At 33.9% G+C, this 15,509-nt stretch overlaps 1 protein-coding gene across 2 annotated transcripts in view; it reads right to left on the bottom strand.

The window, feature by feature from the left end:
* The window catches only part of LOC104722718 (glutamate--cysteine ligase, chloroplastic), a 14,792-nt gene extending 14,393 nt beyond the window's left edge, over window positions 1-399 (bottom strand). For both annotated transcript variants that reach the window (XM_019232752.1, XM_010440926.1), the window contains exon 1: window positions 210-399. The gene's annotated coding sequence lies outside the window, so the exon portion shown is untranslated. The remainder of the gene's footprint in view (window positions 1-209) is intronic.

The following is a 15,509-nucleotide window of genomic DNA, read 5'->3' as shown; positions in this document are numbered from 1 at the left end:
AAAAAAAAAAAAAAAAAAAAAAAAAAAAAAAAATCAGCAAAATTCGACTCAAAACCAAACAAGAATCAAAACTAAAATCATGCAAATAAAGTAAAATCTGAAAATCATGGGGACAAATCAATCACGAACCAAGAAAATTTTGGAAAAAAAAAAAATCCAGAAATCTAGAAAGCGAAGAACAAGATAAAGCATATGAAGAAGAATCATACCTGAAATCGTCGGCGAGTGAGAGAGCGTAGAAATAGAGAAGAGAAGAGAGCTAAGGAAATAAGAAAGCTTTTTTTTTTTCTCAGCGAATACGCATCGGCGTTTCCATTTTAAAGAAATGAGAAGACGAAGGAGATTGATGATGATGATGACGATGAAATGAAACACGAGCCGATCAGTGGAGCTGAGCTGAGCTGTCTTTTAATAATCATTGAACAAAATGATTCTTTCCTAATTTTGCCTCTTACTTTTCTAATATTCACAAATTTTACCCATTAGTTTTATAAAATTCTATTATTATAATACTAAACGAGGTTCTAACTTTATAGTATTTTCTATTCTTTAAATACTATACTATACTTTATTAACCTCCTCGCATCTCTTTTAATTAGTTAGCAGATAAATTTAAGAGTTAATTATGGGATAAACATTTATTTTAAAAAGTATTATTTAATTAAGACTTTTTGTTCATGATTACATTACAGATTTAGGTATTTACTTTCATATTAAAAAGACAATTGTATCTTTAATTCTTTTTCTCAATTTAGCGAACAATGTTAGTGTGATGATGATGAAATTTGGTGGAGAGTGGTGGCGATGATGAAAACCGGTGACGGAGGTGGTGATTACGATGATGAGATTTGGTGAACGGAGAAGGTGGTGGTGATGATGAAATCCGGTGAAAGTGATGCTGGTAAAGATGATGAGATCCGGTGAACGAGATGGTGGTGGCGAGGATGAGATCCGGTGGTTGTGGTGGTGGTGGAGGAGAAGTTTTGCGTTTTGGTCGGAAAAGGGAATATTAGAAATTTTAATTTGATGATTATTTGTGATTGAATTCCTTTAGGGTTTAGATTCTTTCATCCAAACAGAGATATATTGAATCCATTGAAGTCATGGTTGTCAATTGAGAAGAAGCGTGGGTTTTTATCAGCAAAAGGGGAGGAAGAAGAAGGTTAAACTGTATTTTTGGTTTATCTAAAAATGTCTAAAATCGATGGCATGGAAAAAAATACCCAATTTCAAAGTTTTAGAAGAATAAAAGCCTATTTAGACAATAACCCCTAAATTTAATGAAAAAGTGTGTCACTAACCAGAATGGACTCGAAATTTATTTAATCCGGCACCTATAACCATAGTAGATGGGAAATAATATTAAACAGTATCATGTCGACATAATATCTTTGGTGTGATGAACAAAAAATTGGCCTCATATGTATATTTGCTACTTCTTGTAGTAGGTGGAATCAAATAGTACTACTTTTTATATTCAGCAAATTAAATGAATGAAATAAATATTAAAATAAAAAAAAACACGTGAATATATATGGGTAGATAATGAATCACTCTCAAAAGTTCTAGTAATATCTAGATACGGGATTGGATTTGAAGATATCCTACTTGTAATAATAGAAGGGTTTGCCTTTTTGTGTATATTGTTGATGAAATGAGCATTCTATTAATTTTTAGAAATAAGTGTCTTTTTTGTTGTTGTTTTTTTATCATATAATATGTATATTAGCTCATTTATAGATGAGTTTGACGATTTATCTCAGGTGTTGAGAGATATCAAGTTTTTATGGTCTCACAAAATAAGTATGGTCCAGATTGGTTATATCTAAAAAATCCAAAAAAATAGGAAAACTAATAAATAACAACAATTTGATCATACGTGATAGTGCTAATTTCTTATTTTTTAAATTCTTTGATTACACAAATAAAACTATTGATACTGTTACTACAAAATCCGTAAGTGTTTTGCATATCGATACTCTTTACAAGTTATGAAAATGTGCTAACCAAAAGAACATTTGGCTTTAGTAATTTATTTATTCGATATCAATTATGGCTGCCATTAGGGTATTAAACCAAATAGATGCAGAATTGCTTACGTGTGCATATACGTACGTCAAAACTCTTGTAGCGTAGCGTTCTACAAGACATAGAAAAAAAAAAAAAACTAGTGTAATTGTGCACTCTTATGTTATCGTATTATTTAAATAAATATGATATTTAAACCCAAAACAAAAATGATATGGAATGGAACATGGATGCAGAAGGTAAGGTAGGTGGACACGTGACTCAAATATGGCGGCCATGACTTACTTACACAGTTACACTACTACTACTACTACTACTCTTCACACACCCAAAGCCGTAAACGGAACCCCACCTCCACAGTTTCTTCCTTTTCCTATTGACATTCGTCAACGAAACTTCTTATCTCCAAAAAGTTTCAATAAATAACATTTTGTTTTGTTTTTGGACATAAAGTTAAATATGATAATTAACATTTGACATAATCGATATCTCATCATTAATAATATATAGCAAGGAAAAAAAGAAAGATTAAAGATAGCCGTCAAAATAAAAAGATAGACTAAAAATAATGATAGCCGTCAAGAGTGAAGTCACGAAATTATACAAATGATGCGAAATTAAGCTTGGAGTGTGCTTTACAAACTCTTTCAATTGATATTTCCTTTATACTTACAAGTTACAACCTTAATATTATTCAATTATTACCAGCTAGCCTAAACTTCCGATTTCACATCAAAACCCCCCCTAATTTCAGCATAAAGTATGTAATATGATCACACATACATTAAATAATTGCACTATAATGATTTAAAGTTACAATTAACATGAGAATAACGAAGCACCTGAAAAATGAGTATAGACAAATCGACTTTGCTAATTAAAAGGTGAGTCTCAGGCCCAGTTAATTAATCTCTGTCAAATGATATATACAAGCCCAATATGTTTCAACTAAAGTCAACTACTGACTATTAAAATCCATGCCTCCTAACCTTTGAAGGGGGCGCATGAAAGAGTAAAAAGAACCATCTACGCCTTGTAGCAGAAGTAGCTCTGCGAGGGCAAACCAAAATACATTCTATTTTCTCGACTGTCGAGAAATGGCTATGATATATGGTAAAGATGGTTTTGATATGCTTGCTTGATCTTAGGCTATTTTGTCTCTCCATCTATTTCTCTTTACCTTGCTTTCTAACTCATACTACAAAAGTTGAAACTTGTCCGAGATTTAATCAGTCCATCTATACAAATTATATTAATGTGGCCAAAGAGGGAGATGATACACAATCTTGAAGGTTGTTCCAAAGTGTTTTTTGGTGTAATTGGATTCCTTACAAACGATTACGGCCCATAACGAAAAGCCTATAAAAGCCAACATCGAGCTGCAACTTCTTCCTAACTAGACAATACCACCATCTCAAGACAGTTTTCAATGTTCTAACTTATTTTTTTCTTTTATAATTTATATTTAAAAATGTCTCCTATAAAGTCAAGTTTCTAGTTTTCCTATTTATGCGTCTATGAGTTTTACTTATACGTTACAAAATTATGAAAATATTGAAACTTGTCGTCTATGTTAAATGGTTTAAGTGTTATTTTTCTAGTCATAGAAGCATATCAAGGAAACAATAGAAAACTAATGACTATATAGAGAGTTTTTTCTTAATATAAATTACAAGATGAAAATGATTAAAAGAAAAAAAATGTCTAATAACAATGAACTGTCTTGAAATTTATTTGACAAAAGAGGCAAAAGATACATAATGTCCTTATTTAAAATAAAATAAAGGAAAAATCATATTTAATAAATTTTACCAAATATAAAACAATTATATATGGGGAAAGCTTATTTCCATGTTTTAAAAATTTAATACCATATACATTTATAGTAAAAAAAATACAAAAATAATATATACATATATATATATATATATATATATATCTTAATACCTCAGTTTTGTAGAGGACATTTTACCAATTTAATTTGAATCTAGTAAAATAATTTAAAGAACTATATATGTTACTTTTCCAACTAATTATAATTAATAAGTCGTAATTTGAACTATAAATTATATAAACTTATTGACATTGTATCGCATCACATTTTTAAATAGATGTAAATTATTTAAGAATTCCAATTCGGCTCAACAAACGGTCAGATTTAAAAATGCAACGTTTTTTCGCGCATTCCTGTAGTGAAGGATAAAATCGCGCATTCCTGTAGTGAAGGATAAAATGTTATATGTATATATAAAGTCATCCCAAGACACTTATAATTTCTCATACACAATCTTTTATCTTTCATTGTTTCTCACGCTCTCACTTGTTGATTCCTTTGTTCTTTTAGGTTTCCAAGTTCAATGAGGGAAAAGTGTCAGCCGTCAAGAATAACGTCATATGGGGCTCCTCCCCATCTCAAGAAGCGTTACAAAGCTCTTCTTATAAGAGCCCAGTCACCTGTACCAGCAGCTAAAGTGAATTCAAAGGATCGTGAAGCTACCGGTTCAACGATGGAACCGAGGAGAAACACTGGTACGAGTAGAGCCCCCTACAAAGCTCTTCTCATAAGAGCTCAGTCACCTGAACCAGCTTGAGTGAATTCAATGGATCGTGAAGCTACCGGTTCACAGATGACATCGAGGAGAAACACTGGTACGAGTAGAGTCCCCTACAAAGCTCTTCTCATAAGAGCTCAGTCACCTGAACCAGCTTGAGTGAATTCAATGGATCGTGAAGCTACCGGTTCACAGATGACATCGAGGAGAAACACTGGTGCTAGGAGAGCCCCCTACAAAGCTCTTCTCATAAGAGCCCAGTCACCTGGACCAGCTAGGGTGAATTCAACGGATCGTGAAGCTACCGGTTCAACGATGGAATCAAGGAGAAACACTGGTACGAGTAGAGCCCCCTACAAAGCTCTTCTCATAAGAGCCCAGTCACCTGAACCAGCTAGGGTGAATTCAACGGATCGTGAAGCTACCGGTACAAACATGACACCGAGGGGAAACACTGGTACGAGAAAAGCCCCCTACAAAGCTCTTCTCATTAGAGCTCGATCACCAGAACCAACAATTTCAGCTGATAGCGAAGATGCTCGTGAAGGAACCATGTCCGCAGAACCATAAGCAAGACTAAAGTAAAACCAAGGAGACAACAATGACTGGTCTAAGATTTAGTTCTTATCTTTTATTTTCTGGAGTATTTTTCTGAATTCTGATTATTAATTATGTGTTCTATCATAAACATTAAATATCAGCTTTGTTGAGAATTTTCATCCAATATATTCCTTTGAACCTCAATCATCTTTGATTCCAGCTAGCTGTTATTTGTGTACCAATGAGATCGGGGATTCTCTATCTTTCTTTTCTAAAAAATTCCATATACAAACGATGCATGTTGAGAAAGAAAAGAAAATTACATTGTGGGACAATAAAGTTTTTTATTTATTAAAAGTGATAAGTGGCTAATTACATGGTTGGAGTTTGTTTAGTGGATAAGAATACGTTTAAGCTAAACCACTTAATATATTCACTGACTTGTAAATGAACTGAGACACTCTTTACTCATTGATCAATACAGAATACATTGTTTTTACTTTCTTAGTTTTTACCCTCTTTCGTGAGCTCATCTTGCTCAAGCTTGTTCTTCATTTAATGGAGTTAATATTTTTGTTTCAAAGTCTTTTTCGCAGCTTTTACTTGTATTTATGTTTGATTATCGGAAATCTCAAAATCCAATATAAGATCTCCAAAGAACCTAAAGTTAAAATATACTGAAGCTATAAAGTGAAGAAAATCCAACTTTTACAATGAACTATTTCTTGAACATTAAAACATGATTTTGAACGGTAAAGTTAAAAATTTGAGTGAAAAAAAAACAACACCAAATTTGAGATTTAGAAACTTAGAGATTTTCTCCAAATTCTCACTATTGAAGACAGTTTTCTACTTTATAATGTCACCAACTCTCACAAACCCTAGAAATGTTTTTGAACGCTCAAAATTCAGCTTAAACATGTGACTTAACCATTGGTGTCGTTTTCATTGGAAAACGGAATGCAAGGTGCGAAGTTTTTCTCTTGTAACTTAAAAGACAAAAAATCATTTTAATAGTCATTATTTATATTGGACGAAATATCAAATGACAGTTCATAGAATTTAATTGTTATTAACAAAAAAACAAAATGCGTGATTAATTAGCTTTTGTTTGCTATTAAAAGGAAATATTATATATATATATATATATATATATTATATTAGTTTCAAAACTTTTTCTTCTTTTCCCTTTTTGCCTCATAGTCTTTCTTTCAAATTTATTATTTAATTAAAGTGAAAAACAAAACAGATTTATCGTAAAACTTAATACTAGTTCTTTTATATTGTTTTTAATTTAATTATATGATTACTAAAACCAGCTTAAAAGAAAAAGGCTCAGTAGATATCTACAGAAGTTATATCACATAAATTTTGGTTATCTATTTGTAAAACGATGCCAAAACATATCCAAACATAGTCTGGCGTGATAATTAAGAATCAAGTACACATTCGAGTAACTAATACTACAGTACTAAATATCTAAGTGATTTTCATTTAATTACATAATTAAGTAGTTAACTTTTCTGTTGGTAAAATTTTCTTTTGTCGGGTATATTGTTACCATACTCACCCCTGCTTAGTTGATTTCGGTTTAAGTATAAATTAACTTGTTGCTATAAAAATATTAGAACGGGTTATTAGGATGAACCCAATTTTTTTTCTAAATTAACTAGTATATTGTTTTATATATAAGGCAAACCTCCGGATAATTCAAATCTAACTTCCAATTCTTCCAACTCACTTATATTTTGTAGCCACAAATTCAATTCTCAATCAACATGTTTGTTGACAAGTATAATTGGGTATTTGTTTCTGGATGATTTTTTTCTGTTGTTGTTATATCATAATAAGGAAAAAATGTGAAGCTTATAGTGCAGTGAGTGGCTTTATCTTCCAGAAGATGTAGAGAAAAAATGTCCGAAACTGGGAATCCAAAGCCTCAAGAGACCTCTGCTACAGTGTCCATTGTAATGAAGTGGCTTAAACAAATCTAAAAAACATTCCGTGATAAAGAAATGGGTTGAGGAGAAGAAGATGAAGTTTGGGTGTTTCATTGAAACACGAGTTCGAGAGAAAAATGTTCAGAGGTTGGTTAATAAAGTTTTGAATGATTGATCTGTTTTGATAAACTATGAGCACAATCGGAGAGGTCACTTTTAGATAGTGTGGGGTAATGATGTTCTTATTATGCCTTTCTACAAAAGCGAACAGATGGTCACGTGCTCGATAAAATTACCTACTCATGATGCAGAATATTTTTGTTCTTTTGTTTATGCTTTGAATACGGCATCAGAGAGAACAGAGTTGTGGAAGGAGCTTCGTGATCATGCGGATTCTCCACTTCTTCGTAGTAAGCCATGGATAATAATGGGGGATTTTAATGAAACATTAGATCTGTCGGAGCACTCTCATCAGGATCTTCAGCATGTGGTTACGTCTGGTATGCGGGACTTCCAGAATGTTGTCACCTATTGCTCTTTGTCAGATATGGCGGCTCATGGTCCTCTATATACTTGGTGTAATAGGCGAGAAAATGACCTGATTTCCAAGAAATTGGATCGCGTTTTGGTAAATGCCTGTTGGTTGAGCTCCTTCCCATCATCGTATAGTGTTTTTGAGGCAGGTGGGTGCTCTGACCATTTGCGATGTCGGATAGAGTTTCTAGCCGGAATGGGAAGTCAAGGTAATTGTCAGAAGCCGTTTAAATTTGTAAACACTACTACAGGTCTCGCTGAGTTTAAACCACTAGTTCGTGAGGCGTGGCAAGCGACTGAGCCGTTGTATATGTCCACCTCCACTCTATATCGCTTCACCAAGAAATTGAAAGCCTTAAAACCGGCCCTACACCAGCTGACAAAGACTCGAATGGGAGACTTGGTTAAGAAGGCTAAGGAGGCCTATCAGGAGCTCTGTCGTAAGCAGGAACAAACACTATTGTGCCCCACTGCTCGAGCCATGGAAGAGGAGACTGTGGCTTATGAACGTTGGGAGCGTGTTCCTAGACTGGAGGAGAACTATCTTAAGCAGCAATCCAAATTGCATTGGTTGCAGGTGGGGGACATGAACAACAAAACTTTTCATCGTGCTGTTCTTAAGCGACAAGCGAATAATTAGATTAGGGAGATCAAGCTACCGGATGGATCGATTACTAAACAAGAAGCGGCTATCAAAACAGAGGCTGAACGGTTTTTTCGGGAGTTTCTGCAGTTGATACCAAGAGATTATGAGGAGGTTTCATCGGATGTTTTGCAAAGACTTCTATCTTATCGCTGTTCTGATATAGACAAACTTATGCTCACTCGCACCGTTACTACAGAGGAGATCACGAAAGTGTTGTTTGCAATGCCTAATGACAAGTCTCCTGGTCCGGATGGTTATACTTATACCTCTGATTTCTATAAAATGGCTTGGGAGTTTGTGGGAAGCGAGTTTGTCATGGCTGTACAGTCGTTTTTCGTAAAAGGTTTCTTGCCCAAGGGTATCAACTCCACAATCTTGGCTCTTATTCCTAAAAAAATCAGATAGTGAGATGAAGGATTACCGACCAATCTCATGTTGCAATGATTTGTACAAGGTAATTTCAAAAATCCTATCTAATAGACTGAAGTTAGTCCTCCCTAAGTTCATTGCTGGTAACCAGTCTGCTTTTGTCAAGAACCGGTTGCTCTTGAGAATGTTTTGCTTGCCACATAATTAGTGAAGGATTATCATAAAGATTCTGTCTCAGAACGCTGTGCTATTAAAGTTGACATCTCCAAGGCTTTTGACTCAGTTCAATGGGTTTTCTTGCGGAACACTCTTGCGGCGTTGGAGTTTCCACCGCAATTTATTCATTGGATAATGCTTTGCATCACTACACCTTCTTTCTCAGTTCAAGTTAATGGTGAATTAGCAGGATATTTTACTAGTAAGCGTGGTTTACGGCAAGGATGCTCTCTCTCGCCTTATTTATTTGTCATCGTCATGGATGTGCTATATAAGAAGCTGGATAAAGCTGCCGGTTCACGCCAATTTGGGTATCATCCTCGCTGTAAAAACATTGGTTTAACCCATCTTAGCTTTTCAGATGATCTCCTAATTTTTTTCGGATGGTAAAGTGCGTTCCGTAGACGGAATTTTGCAAGTATTCGATGAGTTTGCTAAGTGGTCAGGGCTTAGAATTAGCATGGAAAAGATGATAATTTATTTAGCTGGACTTACAGATGATGTTCATCAAGAGATAGCTGCTCGGTACTCATTTGATGTGGGTGCTCTCCCGGTTAGATATTTAGGACTTCCCCTTGTCACTAAGCGTCTCTCCTCCACTAATTACCTCCCTCTGATTGAGCATGTTAAAAAGAAAATCTGCTCCTAGCAAGCATGTTTTATGTCCTATGCAGGGCGCCTCAGTTTAATTACTTCTGTTTTATGGAGTATTTGCAACTTTTGGATGGCTGGTCTCCCACAGGAATATATACGATCGGTGGAGAAGCTCTGTTCAGCTTATTTGTGGTCTGGTGCGAATCTAAACACTAAGAAAGCAAAAGTAGCTTGGGTGGATGTCTGTAAACCAAAGTTCGGGGTGGTTTAGGCCTGCGTTCTCTGAAAGAAAAAAATGATGTAAGCTGTTTGAACCTCATTTGGCGTATTATATCATGTGATGGTTCGTTGTGGGTCAAGTGGGTAAAACAGTCCCTGCTTAAGAACTCCTCTCTTTGGGCTGTTGATGCCACGCAGCTAGGGTCCTGGATGTGGAGGAAGATCTTAAAATTTAGGGATGCTGCAAAACTACTGTCAAGGATGGCAATCGGACATCGTTTTGGTTTGATAATTGGTCAAGTATGGGTCGACTTGTGGAGATTGCGGGGGTGAGAGGACCAATTGACATGGGTATTGGTGGCACTGCCACGGTAGCTGAGGCTTGGAACAGTCGTAGAAGATGCCACCATATGACACATTTCAACTTAATGGAGGATAAATTATCAACACATTGGTCTACCTGCAAGTCTGAAACGGATATGGTCCTCTGGAAGGGGAAAAACGATGTGTTTCGACCACGGTTTTCCACTAGAGATACCTGGAATAATATTCGAATGCATTCAGTCGCTATAGGCTGGTGTAATGGGATGTGGTTCTCTCACGCCACTCCCAAATATTCTTTTTGTGTTGGTTAGCTGTCCAAAACAAGCTTTCGACAGGGGGTCGGCTGTTGCAGTGGAACAGGAGAGCTGATGCAACTTGCGTCTTCTGTCATAATGCGATTGAGACGAGGAATCACCTCTTCTTTTCTTTTGCTTTCACCGCTGACATTTGGGAAGACCTCGCTTCACCTATCTATACCACTCGATATTCTACAGATTAGCAAACTATCGTCGAATGTGCCTCCACTCACTGGACAGACCGAACGTCGGGTTTTCTTGTGCGATACATCTTGCAGACAGTTGTTTACACCCTTTGGCAGGAGCGGAATTATCGTTGTCACGGTACCACTCCCACTCCCCAAGCTCAGCTTATACACCGGATTGACCACCATGTCCGAAATCAGCTCCTTGCAATCCAGCTCGGCAGTGATACGAGATATAAGGACGGTCTGGAGATTTGGCTTGCTTCACAATTTAATCATCACTGAATAACGATTCCTCTGTTCTGTATCAGTTTTGACATAAACGTTGCACCTAATGTACAAACGCTATTTTTTTTTAAATCTAATTTAACATTTGCTTTCCAAAAAAATGAAATGATTGCTGAATCTCGTCCAAGAGAATAAGCAAACCCCAAACCGTAAACGCAATCCTGGCTCTAAAGCCTCTAACATGCAGAATGTTTATGATACCGTTTTGAAGAAGCTTAGGAAGTTCACTTGACATGCAGAAAAAGCATGAGATAGATGTTGTACGTGGCAAAGACGATTTTGCGAGTTGGACATCTTTCATGACATAGTGAAGAAGTTGAAGGGGACGTGTTCAAGGTAAGTTTTACTACTAAGGACACATGGAATCATATTCGAACTACCTCAAATAATGTAGCTTGGCACAACGGAGTATGGTTTGCTCACTCAACCCTGAAATACTCTTTTTGTACTTGGCTAGCTGTGCTTAACCGTCTGTCAACAGGGGATCGAATGTTGGTTTGGAATAACGGTTGTACTGCAAACTGCATCTCTATTCTGCACCGGTTGAGACTAAAAATCACTTGTTCTTCTCAGGTCAATATACCTCTACAGTTTGGTCTGCTATGGCAAAAAGTCTTTACAAACATAGGTTCACTACAATCTGGCAACAATTAGTGGATTATGTTACAGAGTCTCTGGCTGATTGAGTACAAGGCTTTTTGACACAACACACCTTCTAACTCACCATTCATTCTATCTGACGGGAGAGAAATGCAAGATGACATAGTAAAGTTCCTAATTCAGAGATAATTCTTATCGGATGGATTGACAAGCAGGTGCGAGTTCAACTTTTGGCCACTGAGTCATTGGGCAATCGACGTTACGAAAAGGGTTTTCAGGCATGGTCCTAATTCAGAGATAATTCCTAATTCAAAGATAACTTTTTTTTTTTTTTGACAGATGTAGATTCCTTTCACGTTTTGTCTGAATCTTAATTTTGATGTTTTTTTTGCTGCCTACTAAAATGTCACGATAAAACCTCAAAAGCGGATATGTTCCTGTTGACCCAATACCACTGAACCTAAATGATCTTCATATTAATTATTAATCACATCTTTGGTGACTTTGACATGTTAAAGTGACTAAAGTTAAGGTTTTTTTTCTTCCCTGGATCAATATTGGTTTCACTTTTGATGAATTAAATGCCGACTTCAAAGAATCAATGCATCTATATAAATGCTTCTTCATCTACTCCCAAAAATGTCGAGCGCAAATGAGATTCTTTCGAAGGAGTCTTTGTAGCTTAGGTTAAATGAAGGAGACTTTTGTAGCTTATGTTTTTATAATATTGTTCCCATACAATGCATCTATATAAAAAGTATACTACATTAATTTTCTTAAATACACTAATTTTTTATCAACAAAAAAACACTCATTCAAGATTCTTCGATAGAATCAACATCAAACCAAACTTAACACGTCACCGTTTTTGTAAACATTGATTTGGGTAAACACGATTACTGCGTGACGAGTGACGACTAATTTTAGAACGTTACGTTACTTTTGGACAGGTCACATAAACAAATACATTGCATTTCTACAAATGGCAGATGTTCATACAAGTTTGAATCGGTGTAATTTAATTAAAGACAATGTTACTCACTATATAATTACTTTTACTTGTGCTATTAAAAGGAAATCAAATTTTACCTCTTTTTGTATCTTTTTAAGTTTTATTAGTAGGACTCTATGGTACATCAAGAGATAATAGTTTATATACTACTAGATTAGGACCCGTGTTAGAGCACGAACTGAAATTTCTTTTATTTATATTGTAGTTTTTATATAAAATATAATTTATGTGATTGTTTTTAGAAGTTATTGTGAATAAAAGTTAAGAACCAAGTTGAAATTTAGGACCCGGGTTAAAAGTGATTGTTTTTAAAAGTTGTTGTGAATAATATTAATTTTTGATATTTTGTTGCGTATATATGGTTACTTAAATATTCAGTGGAGATTTTATTTTATTTATTTTTTTTTTTTTGGAATATCCTTAGAATTTCTAAGAGGATCTCAAATCGAGATTTAACTAATGGTTACAACTCATATAACTTATAACCTATCAAATAATCAAATAATTAATCTTATAACTCATATTATATAGTTTACACAAAAAAGTTGTGTACTTCCGTTTTATTATATAGGGGGATTATGAAATGTTTGATATTCTTTGTTTTTAATAAAATATTACAATTTTTTAGTATATATTTTGTTGTCTATTTACAAAAGGAAAGAGAAATGAATATTGACTGACATATTTATAGTTAATAATCTAATTAAAGCTGAAAAAGCTGTGTTTAGTATGTAATTGTTATGATCTCGATTTTAAGCTATAATTTTTTTGTTAATGATAGATTTAAAATCTGTAGTTTGATGAATGATCATATTTAGAAACAACTAATATAAAATCTGTAAGGTTTGTATACAAAATGTACTTCAAAAATATTAAGATATATTTAAAAGTGAAAATATTAATTACATATATTGTATCTATTAATTCTTTATATTCTCTTCATCTAGTACTAGGATTTAACCCGCGGTACACCGCGGGACAATATTTTTAATTTTACAATTTTAAAATTAATATTGTATTTATTTGTTATTTTATTATTGTTTTATTAATTTTAAAAATATAAAATTTTACAGGTATTTGATATAAGTATTCAAAGTATAGGATTTTTGTAGTGTTTTCAAAGTTTTAACCCGTGTGGTATATGTATAGTCTAGTAATACATTTATCTCCTGGTACACATCTAAAAGTGTTTTAAAAAAAAACAATTCCACTTAACTCCCTATATGGGATTAATGCCAACCCGTCTCACAAAAAATCAAAATAAGTTTTTGCGAAAAAAATAATAATCAAAATAAGTTTTTGCATAAAAAAAAAAATCAAAATAATCAAACATACCGTGTAACCATGTCTTTTTTGACTAATGTGTGGATTTTCATTCCCTGAAATGATTAAAGCAGCATAGTAAGATTCATGTGAATAATAAAAGAGAATAATGGAAATTATGTTTTTGTGTGATTCTTACAGTGCCAAGATCAGCTCCAGGGTTTCCGCAGTGCTGCTTGTGTATTGACGCGACAAGTGAAGGACTTTCACTTGCACCCTCCACGCCGTCTTGTAAGGGCGGACATCTCTCAAAAAACCAAATGTTGCAGCCATTTCTCTTTTAGATATGAGATTGTAGGTTTTGGTCGTAGATGTTTTGTATAGTTTTTGAAGTTGATATTTATATATCTAAATATGCTTGATGAGGAAGGAGTCTTTTATCGAGACCAATAAAAGCGAAATTTAATTGTATTCCGTTTTTAGTTGTTTATATTATTACCAAACAATATTCAGTTTCTAAATAAAATATATACTGAATTAAATGTATGTCTTCTTGCTAAAGTTAAATATTTGTGAATATTGGTTTTCAAATCATTCTAAAATTAGATTTTCGGTTTAGGAAATTTATTAATGTTAATATAATTATGGAGATTGTAAACTTTTGTTATGGCAAAATCTGTTGTATATTATTTAAATTTGAGAGATTCTAGCATCCATAAAAATAGTTTTGGAGATTTAATGGGTTAAAACTTTAATGGGTAGAGTTGTTTTTGGAAAAATCGGAATGTATAGATGTTGTTAAGATTTTATGGCAATAAATGTAACAAATGTTGGTCAATTTAAGAAAGTTTAGTATTTGAGTTTTTCTGCAATGTTATTTATGGAATTGTTTTATGGATTAATGTTATAAATAAAACAAATTAAATAACCAAAACTTCAAAGACATAACAGAAAATGTACTTCAAAAATAATAATATAGAAACAAACATTACAGATATTTGGTTATCCAAACATTGGTTTGGTGATCATATACCATATCAGCGTTTTGACCCTCAGCGAGACTATGTGATCTAGTGGAAAAGAAAGAAGCGTTGGAGGGAAGAGAAATCAATAGGGATCTGACAGTTACATATATCATCTTAATTTCTCTTTTCCTCGAAGGACTGTTTAATTAGCACGTCTTTGTTCCAACTAACTGTACAAACTAAATTTTTCACAATGAATTTGTTTGAATGAGAAAACAAATTCAATAAATAACTCTCTCAAAAAACTCGATCAAAGCTAAAAATAAAAAGGGAATTTAAATCTCTTGAGGAACAAGTTAGGTTTTCGCTCAAGAACTATGAATAACTAGAGTTATTGTATTAATTGCTAGATAGATTACAAAGAGGGGTTTCCCTTTATTTATATGCTTTCTTAGATTACATAATATGTATACTTTCCTAATACTTTGAACTGAAATGAAGAAAGTTTCTTCTTCTTAATCAAGTCGGTCATGAGGTGATTTGGGAAGTCGGTTTGTTGCTCCTAGACTGAATTTAATTGGACCTTCATTCGAAAGCTGAATTTACAGTTCGGACGGATTCCCAGATCAAATAACCAGTTTATCTTTAGTTTAAACCAGTATGTTGGAGGTGCCAATTCCCGCATCAACATGGAAGAATAATTAATAGTGACAAAACTATCTTTTGTCATCATTCTGATCCGGTAAATGAAACTATAAAAATTTGCCATACAATAAAATACAAGAAAAGAAAAAAAAAATGAAACGAAAAAAGGAAAAGAGGCGTTTTGCGTTTACTATGACTTTGATAGAATTATATGGTCGTCACAAACCATCCTCTACTTCACGTTATTCATTTTATAAATAAAGAGATCCATGATGTGAAACCCAAATCGAGCC

Source organism: Camelina sativa, chromosome 11 (genome assembly GCF_000633955.1).
Source record: "Camelina sativa cultivar DH55 chromosome 11, Cs, whole genome shotgun sequence".
In the NCBI taxonomy this organism is placed as follows: Eukaryota; Viridiplantae; Streptophyta; class Magnoliopsida; order Brassicales; family Brassicaceae; genus Camelina; species Camelina sativa.
The sequence above is the reverse complement of the archived record's forward strand: the minus strand, read 5'-3'. Positions and strand labels throughout refer to the sequence as shown.